Source organism: Fundulus heteroclitus, unplaced genomic scaffold (genome assembly GCF_011125445.2).
Source record: "Fundulus heteroclitus isolate FHET01 unplaced genomic scaffold, MU-UCD_Fhet_4.1 scaffold_115, whole genome shotgun sequence".
In the NCBI taxonomy this organism is placed as follows: domain Eukaryota; kingdom Metazoa; phylum Chordata; class Actinopteri; order Cyprinodontiformes; family Fundulidae; genus Fundulus; species Fundulus heteroclitus.
In genome coordinates, this window is record NW_023396528.1 from 339,752 (window position 1) to 355,606 (window position 15,855).

The window sequence follows — 15,855 nt, forward strand, 5'->3', positions numbered from 1 at the left end:
TTCCACAGGGTAGGAGCCTGATAACTAAAAGATCTGCCTCCCATTCTACTTTTAGAGACTCTAGGAACCACCAACAGACCTGCAGTCTTAGAGCAAAGTGCTTTATTAGGAACGTATGGCGTAATCAGAGCTCTGATATATGAAGAAGGATCATTTTAAATGATATTGCTGATTTAACAGGAAGCCAATCCAGGGAAGCTAATGTGATTAAATGGGAAAGAAATGCTCTTGCAAGGCGCCTTATGTAATATATTTGAAAGGGGGGAATACTATAAAACTGTAGGGCTATGGGCAAGTGTAAACATGTTCTTATTCCTTTACTACAGTGTCCTGTTAAGATATGACATGAGTTTTTTTTTTTCTTAAAAGGAGAAGTGAAGAAGCTGTTGCTATGGTAACACTTGAAAAGAATGCATAAGTGATACTAAAGACATCATCAATTAATGATTTGAAGACCTTGCTGAGTGTAAAAAAAAAGAAAAGAAAAGACTTCTAGAAAAAATATGACCCAACAGATCTGAATTGAAACGAAGCAATACATAGAAACAAAAACTGTTTTATTTATTTTTAAATATGCGATCAGAGGAGAATTACATCCTAACTGACCACGCATGGACCAAATGGAGCTCGTGTAAGGGATGCAGCAGGGACACCGCCTTCACGCCATCAAGCTTCATTATTATGGGGATGCAGTGTGAACCAGGCCGGCCGGCAGCTGCTGGATGAGAGGCGCTGAGAGAGGGAGCGGTAAAGGGAGGAGGCAGAGAGAAGGGGAGGGAGGGAGGGAGGGAGGGAGTGGGGACCGGGGCTTGTTCACATAATAGCCGGCGGCGGGTGAAGGCGTGGTGAGTGTGTGCGCTCTCCTCGTAACGGATGATGAGCATGGGCACCGGCTACACGGCGGCTCTCCTCCCGGTCAAGACCGGCCGCGGACAAAGCTGAACGGAGCGGATCAATATGCCGGAGAGTGTCCGTCTTGTCTGCACTTAGAGCGGGATATATTTACAGCCAAGGGGTGCAAAGGTAAGGCGATTGTTGGTGCGTCTGGACAGATTTGAAGCGCCTCAAAGAGCCGTGAGGAGACAAAGTAGGATCAGTCATGCATGCATGTGATCCGAGGCGAGAGCATCAGTTGGAATTACAACTGCATGGGTTCGTCTCTCGCGTTTCCTCGGGAAACAAGGAGACGAGATTGGTTTTGTTTGACACATGTGTTTTAGGCATGGGGCTCAGGTGGAACCCACCCATGTACAGTAACCTAAAGTAGCAGCCTCATTGTTCTCCCCGCACTGTGGCCCTGTAAAGTGGGCTCCAACAGTGGGACATATAGCTGATTTTAATGGATAAGAATGCTTTGGGAAATTCAGACATGTTTTTTTTAATGCAAAAAAAAAAAAAAGGATTTATAAACCACGCTGGGCTGAGTCATAGCATACAAATTGATTCAGGAAATGTCTTGGTGAATATTAAAAATGCCTTCTGAATCATCATTTGACCTTTTTGTAGAGCCGTGGATTACACTTGCTGATATATCTTTTTCCATCCTGGTACCATCTTGACAAGTTAATGTGATTTTCTTTGACTTGAAGCTCAGGCCAGTAACTAAATTTTGTCAGGATGTACAACAAATCTAAACATGTTATAACCCTCATGCTGCAGGTGGGCTGTTGTATGCACCTCATAAACTATATCAGAATGGCTTCTTTGTGTTGTGTTACCCTGACAGCTTTACAACCCTTAATGTATTTTCTTTCGTTTTAATGTTATAGACCAACACAAAAGTAGAACATAATTGTATACTGTAAAGTATATAGTACGTGGTTTTAATTTCTTCATTGGTCCCTATTTTCATTTAATAAATTTCCCTTAATGTAATCCAGTGCAACCAGTTCCCTTCAAAAATCCTCCAATTAGTAAACAGAGACCATCTCAGCTGAAACACAACTGTTTTGTGAATGCTTTAGAAGTTAGAGAAACTTAGTGCAGAAAAAAAAAACATCACACAGATCAGGGAACACACCTGAGGCAGGTCAGAGTCATATAGATAGATACACTCTGATTTAACCATCATATTAAAATTGAACTGCAAAGCAACTAAAGCATGGTTATCCACCTAAGCTGACTGGCAGGGCAAGGAGAGTATTAATCAGAGAAGCAGCCGAGAGGTAGCCTCGTGAGACCATCCTGATCTCGTGAGCTTTCAAGGTTTCACTCGCAGATCAGTCTGGCTACTTTCCGTTAAAGAAAATTTGGAGCAGTTCACCAAACGAACGTCCAATCAGCGTTGGCTTTGAGGCGGGTTGAGGTGTGACACAACGAGAAGCGCGACAGTTCAGTCTAAAGAACATGGCGGTTACAGCCGATGAAACTAGCGTTAGCGTGGCTATCGAGCAAGTTTTATCGGAATTACAGAGTATTTCTTCACTGAAAGAAGAGCAAAACACTGCTCTGGAGGCTTTTCTCAGGGGAAAAATTTTTTTTTGCTCTTCTCCCGACTGGTTTCGGCAAGAGCTTGTGGTTGTGTTTTCGTCGCCGCTGTTAGTACGTCATATGCTTCGTTGATCTGATTGGTTTATTTGGCCCGTCTATCACCAACATAGGCCAATAAGCTAACCAGTATTTTCGCCCCTTCCCAAAATTACTTCAACGGGAGGTTTCCAGACGGATATGCGGAGCAAATCCATCTGGCGGAGTCAGGTTAGACGAGAGGCCCATAGTAACTCTGGAGGAGCTGCAGAGATGCACGGCTCAGAGATCAACACCAAGCTTTGGTACAGAACTTCCATTCCACATCGCCCGGAGCACACCGTCCAAACTGTAATACATGGCAGCGGCGGCATCATGCGGTGGGGATGCTTCTCTGATGGAGCTAAATAATACACAGATGATAATGCATTAAAACATGTTGAAAGCTGAAACAAACTTGGTACTGCGGTGCAAGTTTGTATTCCAGCAGGGCAATGACCTTAAACATAGAACAGGAGCTGCTATGGTTTATATATTCATGTGTTACAATGGCCCAGCCTATGTCCTGTCCTAAATTCAATTATACATCTTTGGTAAGAGTTGAAAATAGTTTGCAGACCATTTAGTCTGACAAAGCTTGAGGTATTTTGCAAGGAAGAACGGGAAATATTTCAATCTGGTTGTGAAAAGTTTGTAGAAACATACCCCAAAAGACTTGCTGCTGGGATTCCAGGGAAGGGTGGTTATGTAAAAGCCTTGACTTCAGATTTATATTTGTGAAAACCTAAAAACCATGTACCATTATTCACAATTATTCACCAATTGGTGTTGACCTATCATTTAAAATCCTAGCAATGTTCAAGGGGGAATGAATACTGACAATGAACTTGAAGCTTCCTGCTGCTGTAATCTCTGAGCTAAAGGAAGAGACACCAGTCAGGGTGTATTTTAAGTACCAAGCAGAGTAAACAGGAATTGTTGTCTGGCAGTTGGGCTTGTGTAACACACTTTCAGCGTGAAACTTTCTATTCTCTCTATTCGTCAGAATAGAGAGGAGAGGAGAGGATGCCTGTGTTGTTTATCCCCATAGTCGAATTCTTGTCCATTTCTGACATATAAAGGGTTACCACAAAATACATGCATCAGCTTTTTTAAATACAATGTATGGAAGGGACTCAGCCCAACACACATGAACATGCTGACTTTGTTGTCAGAGATAATCCTTTATCTTCTGGGTGCTTGGAGAAATGTCTCAGCACTCAGTTGGAAACTTTCCATTCAGGAATCAAAGCCTCCTGAGACCTGATGAAAAATGAGCTAAAGACAGAGCGGAAGAGATCTATATTTGGATGTGCAAGTAATCTTGTATTCACATACTTATGAGTGGGAGCAAATCTGATATATATTATAATATGAAATCCTACAGCAGAGCGGTAACAGGTTAGCAAATAACAAGGATATGGGCTCGGTAATGCGTCTTATTTATGAGCAAGTGACTTAAAATTGATTGGTTCAGCTGATCTAGCATTTTGTAAATGTTATCAGAGCCATATCAATATTCTTAGAGGGAAGCAAGGACAATAAATACATGGTCATGTTTCAGTTTAACTGTGGTATAATAGTTTTTGTGTCCCGTTTTCCTCCAAACATTCACATCCGTGCCTCAGTGCCATGTCCCTGAGCTCTGCAGAAAGTTACTGCAGTGTTGTGTAATGAAACTCTGCGGTCTGTGGTTCTAGTCTTTCTCTTTTTTTTCTTTAGGACAAGCTTAAATGTGTCAAAACAAGGAAAACTGAGAAAGTTAGATTCATATGTAGCACTGGTGTTTCTGGTCTTCGTCATGGTCTGTGTGCAGCTTTTCATTCACGTTTAAATCCGTCTAGATAATAACGATAAGACTATAACAAGAAGATATATTTTTCTAATCATTTAAGGTAGTCTCAGTTTTACTATCACCCAATTACCAACCCATTGGCCACTCCCTCAGCTGTGACATTTGAACTCACCATCACCCTCCTGAGTCTGAGTTGTTAACCCTAGAGGCTGCTCTCACTCTCCAGTTATTGTTTTGAGCCAATAATAGCCAGTTTACAGCCCTAACTGACATGCTCCACTGGCTCCCTCCGTCCATTCGCCACAAGTGAAGCAGCTACCACGTTGTTTCCTCAACCCCTGTGATCTTTTTGTCTGGTATTAACAAAAGGTCAATCGATGACAGATGAATTGCTATGAGATTTACAGGCAAGCGCATACCCTTTCTTAATTTTAACACCAAGAAATAAAACTGCTAATGTTGCCCATGTTGACTGTTGCAATTACTACATGAATGCCACTCTTGGCAACCCCCTTCTTCGCATAACTAATAATTCACTCAGGTCGGGTCAAAGCTATTTTAAAAATATAATAATCAGTGTTGAATATGTAAGACCAGGTTTTACCCTTCTATATATTTTGGTTTTCAGCCTCACTGTACGTTTGTTCTGAGGCCAAAAAAAGAATAAAAATGCTTTTCTTAAGTTTTTACAAAAAAGGTTAAAAGTTTCAAAAACATCAAACAGTTTTTTTTTTAAATAATCTCTTTTTATCATAGAATGACCTAGTTAAAGTTTAACTAAGGGGTTTATTATAGATTTTGAAATAGGAATGATCAAATCCAAACATCCTTTTCTTTCATAATCAACACGTTTTTTTAAGCCGTGCTCACTATTCAAAGGTCCCGACACAGAATGATGGGTGTAAACTGACACTACCCCAGAGTTACGCTGCTGATCCACCTTGGATGGTAGCAATAAATAAGTTATCACTATGAACGGAAAGGGATAACATAGGATTGGGGAACTAGTGTAATGTAGATGAAGAAGTGAGGATATAAGAGGGGGAGGGACTACTTATACGCAGGTTTAGACAGTGGATGGACGCATGGTCATGACCAACTGATTGGTGCGTTACAAGCTCAAATTGCTGTTTTTTTTAATACATTGGTCCAAAAACACAAAATATAAAATACTCCCAAAGTTAGACTGGGATATTGTTGATAGCTTTTGCAGTTTGTAATACAATACTTATAGAAAGGGTTATTGTTCAAAAATAAAATGCCCAAGGACCCATTGCAATATATAGGGCAAGCCTTAAAACCAAATAAATAAATAAATAAATGTTAAGCGAGATGACTTAATTAACTCAAATTCCACCTATTCCTGGCATCTCAGTTAAGTTTTGAGTTGCATAAACCAAATTAGCACTTCTACCAGACAGCTTCCATAATATCCGGAGCCTCTTTGTGTTGATAAATTTCCGGGATATCACAAACAGCCAGACGGCTTCTCTTTGAGAGATGACGACAGACTGATACCTTTTGACCGCTGACAGCATGAGTCATGATGAGACGTGAGATGAGGAGATAAACCTGCGCTGTATCCTTCAGCTCATGGCAGCCATTAGCAGCACAGCTCTTTGCTTGATATTGGAGTTTGTGTTCACGAGTCTTCTATTTACTCTGTTTGCAGAGTTACTTTATAATGTTAGCAGGACTGAAAAAGCATAAAAAAATATATATTTTTTTACACTTTTGTTTCATTGATTACAAAAGCATTGTTTATTAGAACATGTTCTGAAAAGAATAAAACATTTTGAAGTAATTAGTTACAGTTGGATGATCTACTCTTTACTAACCAAATGTGGTAAATTTGTGATACATATTAACAGAGCATAGATTTGTGAAAACCTAACTGACGTGCCAAAAAAAAAAAAAAAACTGATAGAAAAGCTGCATTTATTCACTTTTCTATCCATAAATTGGTTCAGAATGCTGCTGCCCGGATCATCTCCAGAACCCAATCTGTCCATCACATCTCTGCTGTTCTTCAGCAGCTAAAGTGGCTCCCCCTCAAGTATCGTATCGGCTTCAAAATGCAGCTCCTCACGTTCAAGGCCATCCACCACCTCGCTCCCTCATATCTCACTGGCCTCCTCCACATTCACAGACCAAGGCGGACTCTCAGATCCTCATCATCCATCAACATCACTGTTCCTCCAGCTCGCATGTCCACCAGGGGGTACAGAGCCTTCAGCCACTCTGTCCCCCGACTCTGAAACTCCCTCCCACCTTACATCCAAAGGCAACTTTGACTCACTGGGCACGTTTAAATCCCGCCTCACATCTATCTTTTTAAACTGGCCTCTTTGTGACGAAAGTCTCTCCGTTGTGTTAATTTTCTGTGAAGCCTTTTATTCTTACAAGGCAAGGCAAGGCAAATTTATTTATATAGCACAATTCAGTACAAAGACAATGCAAAGTGCTTTACATGATTAAAATATAGCAAAATAAAACAGAATAAAAGCAAGTAGGAATAAAATGTAGATAGAAAATAGAACATAAAAAAAAATAAAAAAAAACACTAGTGGTGTTTCAGTCAACTAGAACAGTTGAAGGCAACCCTAAACAAATGTGTTTTTTTACACAGTTAGTTTTTTATTTTATTTTAATTTGCATTTTCATTGTGTTTATTTTCTGACTCTTAAATTCTACAGATTGTGTCTTTGTTTTCGCTTTGACTTGAGTGTCCTTAAAGGTGGCTACAAATAATAATTAATAATAATAATATAATAATAATATATATAATAATATATAATATATAATAATAATAATTATTATTATTATTATTATTATCATTATATGCAAACTAGAGGTAAATCAGCGACGTTACATTAATGTGGCACTTTGACAAATTTTCAAGGAAATTTATTATTGTTTTATTTTTTTATTTCTATTTATTTATATAGTTAAAGTCATGCTTAGATTGAAACTGAGACTACATTGGTGTTATGTAACCCACTGAGAAGCCAGTTTCCTCAAAACCTGACGTGCCCTTTCAGAAACACAGACTGCAACATCTTATTGGTGTGCTTAGTATGATGTGGAGTGCTTTACTTAGTTAAAATGTCTTTGCAGCACAGTTACAGAATAGAGTAAGTCAAAGTTTCAGACTTGTAATGCATTGGACCTTAACCAATGTTCAGCCATGTGATGCCTTGTGCTTTTCTCTCTTGGCTTGGCTTGTGTTCTTTGATCGTGCCTCCCCAACTTCTTATCCAGTTTTGATGACTGCTTGTAATCTTTGATGGAAGTGACTGTTCAGCATTTGTTATTTCCCCACAAATCCACAAATTGTGTAGTAACATCTGTTTTCAGTTGAATTACTCACACAAACCAACACACGCACACACACACACACACACACACACACACACACACACACACACACACACACACACACACACACACACACACACACACACACACACACACACACACACACACAGAGAGAGAGAGAGAGAGGTTTTGGTGGTCTAACTGCAGCCAACACAGAAACATGGCACATTACTTCATGCTAACATGGAATTAAAGATGAATATCCTTCAGGTAGAATATTCTAGTACAAAGCAACAAAAGAATTGCCTAAAATTTCAGTAAATGTTGCAGTCAGTATGCCTTTAATTACTTTTTATTGTATAATAGACTAATTTCTCAATTAATCAATCACATTCTTAATGATCACCAAAAATATGTTTTTTTTTTTTCTTTTTCATAAACATCAGATTTGTTGCTTACCTCATAGAATATTACTTTTATATTGATGTGGAGAGATTCTGGTCCACGCTTCTTTGTAGAATAGCTTTAATTTAGCGACTTAGGTGGATTTTAAAACATGAACTGCTTGTTTAAGAATCAAGAATGTTTTATTTGCCACCGCGTGTTACCACTACTGCTCCGGTTCACATTACACATAATGAAGGAAAAAACTGACAAAGAAACAGGCAATGAACAAGGGTTAAATTTTTTTTTGCGTGTTCAGGAGAGTCACAGATAACAGAGGTAGTAGGGTACTTATTGAACAATGATGATCTGAGGCTTTGTCTACAGCAATGTACATTTAGATATTCAGAGATGATAGTGTGCAAGTAGGCAGTAACATTGAGGTGATTGTAATATACATCGGGCTACAGTGGGGTGATTTTAAAGCTTTGCACTGCAGTCTCCTATCAGGGGGCGATTGCCTTCACAGCTCTTGGGAAGAAGCTGTTTCTGAGTTTATTTGTTTTGGCTTTGAGGCTTCTGAAGCATTTACATGATGGGAGAGGGGCAAACAGCATTGCCTGGGTGGGTGGGATCAGTGGAGATGTGTCTGGCCCTTCTTTGGACTCGTTCTGCTTAAATTGAGTCTTTTTTTTTCTGACCATATGGATGAGACTTCACTCTTGCTTTTTTCACATAGAGGCAGGTTCATTTGGAAAGCTTTTTTCCATCAATAAATGCTAAACAATAGTAAATGGCCTACACTTGTACAGTGCTTTATCAGGTCTGAGGACCCCAAAGCACTACATTCACCCACTGATGGTGGTGAGCTAGATTTATAGCCACAGCTGCCCAGGGGTAAATTGACAGAAGCGAGGCCCCAGACAATCAATGCCACCGGACCCTCTGCCCACTGGCAGCAGGCAAAGTGGGAAAAATGTCTTGCCCAAGGACACGATGACTGAGGCGGACAGAGCGGGTTTTAAACCAGCCACCTGGTGGTTATAAAACAAACTCATAGCACCTGTGCCACTGACGCGGCCATTACATGAAATGAGGAGATACTCATTTGAAAACTGCTTGACGTATTTACTCTATTATCTTTGTGTGATGTTAACATTTATTTAAAGACTTTAAACATTTAAATGGGACCAAAAAAAGCAAAAACAGAAAAAATCTGCAGTTCTAAGGGTACAAAAATAGGCCTCAGTTTATACACCCAGTTTAAATACTTGCAACATGGGAAGAAAAAAAGTTGTACTCTTTGCCAAAAATAAAAACTTCTGTTGACTATTATTACAGAGAACATCATAAATTATGTCAAAATATCATGGAAGCCCCATTCTGTGTTATTTGAAGAAGTGGTCAGTACCGCTGTAGGTCTCCCTAAGGCTTCTTAAAGGAACCTTAAAATCTGTAATGCTTTCCTACAAGAGCTCTTTGTAACACTCGGGTTCAGGTAACAAAGGTCAGAAAGCCATAACAACACATGCTTTTCATGTTAGATCCCATAAAAATTTAAACACGGAACATACTGTGTGTTAGTATGCATCATTTCATAACTGGGAGTCACATCCTGTTTTAATCTCTGTTTCTAGCTACATGCATTTTTGTTTTTTCTCTATTGTTACATTTTTGTCTGTTGATGCGATGTACATGCATTGATAATTATTTTTTAATCAAAACTATTTATTTTAAAGCGTAAAAAAGTATCATTTTTCTTGATTACATCATGTGTCTTTAAAAGAGCACAGAAGAGCAGGCAGCAGACTGTGACTTGATATCGGCCCTCATCAATAATGCATTAAATTCGGAAAACAAGATAAGACAGGCTGCAGTCTGGACATGACATTTAACCAGTGTGACGTATTAAATACTGACAGACGTGTACTCAGGAGACAGAGAGATTCTCCTGTTAAGCCTTTTGTTCACCTGGAGGTTGGCATTTTTTCCTCTGGGAAGATTGTGAAATTGGAATTAGTGATGTGAGCAAACTCATCAAACGGTCAGGACTTAAAACGAGCACGACGAGAGTTGCAGCAGGGCACCCAGAAAACATGTGTACCTGCTTTGAGTTTCCGCTGAGGTATTTTTTTCATATATTTATAAAATGACTGGCCTCAAAAGAGCCAAATTTGCACCCTTGGGGTCAATACTCTCTCACTGTCCTCTCTCCGGAGGGATGAACAAAAACGCCGCAAGTGCTTTCATCTTAAAGGTGCGGTTCTAGTCTTAAGTCTACGGGGTCAATGGCTTGCCCCTTTATTGAAGCTGTGTGCATTACATCAGGTTGGATAATGAGCTATGCCGGCAATAATTAATACACCTCCTCACAAAAGTATTTCTACCTCTTAAACCTTTTTCACTTTTTGTCACATTGCAGTAAAATTAAATGGATTTCTTTGGGGTTGTATGTGATAGACTGACACAGAGCAGAACATAGTCAAGAGGTAGGCAAATGGCATGCTATCTAAATATTTTTACAGAGAACATTGTGACCAAATTCCCTTGTCTCTGCTGAAGAAAAAGCATCCCCACAGCATGATGCTGCCACCATGTGACTCCATGGGGTTGGTGGGCTCAGGGGAATTATGTTGGGCTTTGCATGTTTAATAGGCAGGTGTCATTTTCCATTTCTCCAGTTTGTTTTCCTTTATCCACAGTTACTTTGTATTGCTCCATCACCTAAATCCTTTATAAAGACATTGAGGTTGTGGTTAGAACATAAGAGACTGAAACTGTGATGAAAAATGCAGGGTTAGGGGTTACTGTAGGTCCAGTTCAATAAATTAAAGTTGGAACTGGGTGCGTTAGGTCATTAATTTTTTCATAGTTTAAGTCATTATTTCAAGTGCACTCTAAGCAATGAATCTGAAATCTACTGTGACACATGGCCCGATTTATGCATGTTACCTTGGGAAAATATGCATTCCTGAGTCCCCAAAACGCTTGTGGCAACCAGCAAATGGGACTTTTGGGGCTTTCTTTCAACAGTAGCTGTCTTCCTGCCACCCTTTCAATAACGCCCAGGTTTTTTGAGTCCACAACTAAGCTGTGGATGTCTGTAGCTCCTCCAGAGTCACCATATGCCACTTGGTGCCTCTCTTTTAAATCCACTTTTTGCCCTTCCTGTCAGTTTTTTTGGACCTCTATAAATTGGTAGCCATTTGCTTGGCATCTTCAGATGATGTTCAAAGCTTGGAGTGTTATTTCATGACCCAGGTCTGATTTATACTTCTTCACAACTTTACCCTGACCTGTCTGCTATTTTCATCAACGGCATCATGAAGATGCCATCGAAAGGACAGCATCATGTTCTCCAGCAAGCCGCAGCGGGCTTCACAGAACCACTGCATGTTGCATTTAAATTACACACATGTGGACTTTGGAAGATATTTAGCAGAACTGTATGTTGACCAGGGGTGTTAAAGTAAATGGAGCTGAACTTAAAATAGCACTGCTAAGTTTTGTCTCTTGGAAACAAGTAGATTAAACAAATGTTTTTTTTTTTCTCCCCCCTTATAATTCCACCCTAGTTTTATGTTTATCACAAAAAAATCTGATATAACACCATGTAAGTTGTTGTAACATGAGTAAATGTGCAGTTCAAGGAGAATGACCACTTTTGCACTGCAATATAAATCTGCAGATGCCAGGTGGACTTCAGTACAAAATTACTTTAAATCCAGCAGCCTGAACGGGTGGTCCGCTCTGATCTGGGGTCAGTTGTGTCTGAATGTGATGAACAGCCTCTTCTGTCTGGCGCTCCTAAGCAACTGCATTATCAACTCATTCTGGATTCCTGTGCTGCTCTGTCTGATATCAAAAGCAATAATCTCAGTAATCTCTCGGATGATTAATCGTGAGGGCTGTTAAAAATGGCAGCTCTTCAACCTCCCTTACCTTATCTAAATCAGCTGAGCCCATAACTGCATATAAAAGTTGCTTGAGAGGCCATTGCCCACGTAAATCTCTTCACTTTGAAAAAGAGTCATTCTAGCACCCTCTAGTGGTCAATGTTTAGTACTCGGCGCTGTCTCCCTTTAACAGAGACAAATAACATGACCCCACTGAGATGCAGCCATAACTAAATCCAGCTCAAATCCATGTAATCATGTTCTTGTGACTGTCCCATGTGGGTCTGCTTGAAATTAAATTGATTTATTAAATGCACACTTTTACTTTAGATCATAAAAGAAAATTTATGGCCATAGTAATAAAACAGACTCATTTCCTGAAGGGAAGGCAATTGACAAAGTGCAGCTTGAAAAACCATGGATGATGTCATTCAAAGAATTCACCAGGTTTGTTAAGCATTTAGTGAATCGGGGCAATTTTTCTTCTGACTGGGGCAGAAAGATTTACTCAAGATTTAAAAAAACTAATTCTGTAATAAACATTTGTCTGATTCCCCACAATTTCAAAAGTATGCATACATGCTCAATTACTCACCACGTCTACTATTTTGATAAATACCTCTTAGTAAGTTGCAGAGAAACCCCACAGTTGTTGGAGCTTCTGATGCTCTATCATGCTGTTCAGAAACAATGAAGATCATTGAAATATTTGGGTTTTCTGGTGAAATCTGGCATTTTAAGCATAATCTTCACATTTCTAATAAGGCTGAGGTTGGGGGCCATTTTAGAAGAAAGAATTAGCCAGCCTAATTTATAAACAAACTGTTTTCAAGTGCATCTGGGCTCATTTTACTGATTGAAGGTCCAACTGTGTATGTTTTTGAGTTTCCAAAACAAATCTGTTGATTTGTACATAGTTCTCCTTGTTTGTTCCGTCGACCAACCCATTCAGTAATATAACATAATGGTGAAAGGCTGGTGACGTAAAAGAGAATGATCCGGTTTCAACAGCTACATAGTTTAGACATGGCTGAACAATTTCCCCCTTTGACATTTACTGCTTACAGTAAGAGGGAATAATACCCTATACTGTTGGTCAGGAGTCTGGATCAGACAGCCCTCGTTACTGTAGGTCAGCTGTTGAGTTCACACTGTAAGCCGTCAGTGCATGGAGCAAAAGCCCGGCTGCTCCTGTCGATATTCAGGATGGAGCAGTCTTCTTGTTAGCCGCGTTCGCCAGCAGCAGAGTCAGTCAGAGGCAGCAGTTTTACCATCTGCATCTGCGAACAGACGCTGTTCAAAGGATGAGAGCTAGTCAGGGATGCATCCGCACCTGCGCCCTCCCCGGAGAGGCCTTTCAGGTACAGTACCTGCTACATTCTCTGCAACTGTTAGAAGCCACAATCAACCTCATTCTGTCAAATTGGGGAGCTGGATATCTTTCCCCAGGTGGGAGCTGTTTTTTTGTTGTTGTTAAACAGGTTAACCTCAATCTGTCACTTTTGCACGATTGTCTCATTTATCCAGTGTATAGAGAACCTCGCATTCCCTAGCATGTCAGCTGTACTTTATCCTGAGTAAAGATGGAGTTGATCTTGCACCAACAAATATAATTTTGTTTTTAATCATGTTTGGAGGTATCAGAGAAATTTATAAGGAAGCTGAGTCTAAATCATGATTTGCTTAACAGATGCATGGACTGACAAAAGCCTTTCCGTACTTTATTTGCAATGACAGCTCCTGGTGGATTTGTTCTTTATCATCAGACTAATTATTTAAATTAAAAGTGTACTATTTATCATTGGAAGATCTGGAACAATATATGTTTCTAAGCAGCATTATCATGTATTAGCTAAAGTGAGAAGTATATATATATATATATATATATATATATATATATATATATATATATATATATATATATACATGACTTTGATATGTTCTGGAACAGTGTGTAGTTTTATCTATTGTACAAAGAAGAGGGGTTTACATTATCATTACTACATTTAATTTTTCAGTGCAAAAACTTTGTTGCTATTATATTGTGTATTATTTATTCTATTTTAGATTTTATTACCCCAATGAAAAAACAAATGCAAGAAAACGGTTCTGATTTGCACAAAATCCTGCATGTTTTAAGTGATTAGTGATTCTTCTATTCTATCCTATTCTATCTGAATTATTATGTTATGAAGCTGCCTGAATTGATATAAAATATAGGAATAATACAGACTGGTATAATCCTTATTACTTTAATCTTACTGTAAAGAAGCTAAAAGCAAAAACTTCAGATCCTTTCTTTTGGTTACTATGGTAACAAATACTCAGAACAATGGTTTTATTGTCATGGCAGTGTTTCTAAATAGGATTACAGCATTAACTACTGAGTCATTGGGCAGCTGAAAGTAACGTTTTACCCCCCATGCAACTCTGGGTCAACTCACCCCTCCACCAATTCGGACCCCCATCTCTTTGCCAGCTGTTACAATTAGTCTCAACCTACATCCATGCTATACACCCTTGTGCTAAACCATAATATATCACTCTATTTATCTTGGTACTTGGCTGTTCGTGACTATTGGTTGAGAGGAAATACTAAATTAAACAGAAGAGCAGATGAATTTCATTTTATTTTTATTTTTACAATACCCTCTATATCAGGGGTGTCAAACATACGGCCCGCGGGCTGGATCCGGCCCACCGAACAATTTAAGTCCGGCCCGCTGGCTAAATGCATTATCATTATAAAAACAAAAAAACAACACATGTTTTTTTTTCAGTGTCCTGTCTGGCATGGTGGCAATAAGAATTTTTGTCTTAATGCCAAAAAGAGCTAATTAGATTTGACTTTCACAAGAGGAGCAGTACTGCTTTTGCCATAGTGATCCATTTGATTTATGAATGTGAATAGTTTTATTATGATTCATGTGGGGAATATCTCAAATGATATGGACACTACAATGGTAAAGTAGGAAAGGAAAGGAAGAACAAGAAGAAAAAAGAAAAGGTGAAAGAAAGAGGAGAATAAAGGAAGAGAATGATAAAACAATTATTGAAAAAAGAAAGTACTTCATTTAATTGAACATCTGCAGTTCCTATATTGTCCACTGGGGGCGCTGTGTTTTAATCAGCAGATGGTAGCACTGAGCTTCAGATGTGGAAAATTGATTTTAAATAATTTCTTAATTTTTATCTGTTTGATGTATTTTGTCATCTAGAACAATGTTTTTAAGTTCCAAAAAATGTGAATAAATTTTTTTCAACATTGTACAATCACTGTGATCAGTTCTTATGCATGATGCACTTAAGTAAATGTTTAACTGAGTAAAAGTATTGTTGAAATTGCACATACTTTTCTTAAAAACGCTGAGGTTATTTATAATATATTGTTTAAAAGTGAAATTAATTTAATATAAAAATCAACAACAAGTCCACATTTATTAGTTATATTTAATGTTGCGATGAGTTAACTCGTGTGGCCCTCTTGAGATCAGATTAAGGTGTATGCGGCCCCTAAACCAAAATGAGTTTGACACCCCTGCTCTATATAAATTGATTGGGATTCTGACCCTGGTTTGGGCCAGGGTATGCTAATGAAAATGCAACATATTATGACCCCTAATGAAAGCAAATTAACACTAAGTGCTGAGTTACATGACCACATTGTCCTACCATATACAGAGAGTAGATTTTAGAAAACTATTTTAAATCATTAATTTTCAAAGTTGGCACAAAAAAATGACCCTAGAGCTTAATGTATATGAATTGAGTCTTGGAAGCATGATGTGGAAGGTGGATGCTTTTCAACTCTGAAAAAGACCAAACTTATATATAAAGTAAGAAAATGAAAGAAAAACCAAATGTCCGGCAATATTTTCTAGATGATACAAGTATTCTAAGAGCTTTCAGGTGTTTACTGTCATATTGGCAGATGATGAGCGCACAATAACAACTTTT

The 15,855-nt window shown here is 38.8% G+C and overlaps 1 protein-coding gene across 1 annotated transcript in view; it reads left to right on the forward strand.

The window, feature by feature from the left end:
* Window positions 1-804: 804 nt before the first annotated feature.
* The window catches only part of LOC118558258 (FERM domain-containing protein 4B-like), a 40,459-nt gene continuing 25,408 nt past the window's right edge, over window positions 805-15,855 (forward strand). The window contains 1 exon segment of the mRNA XM_036128763.1: window positions 805-1,023. The gene's annotated coding sequence lies outside the window, so the exon portion shown is untranslated.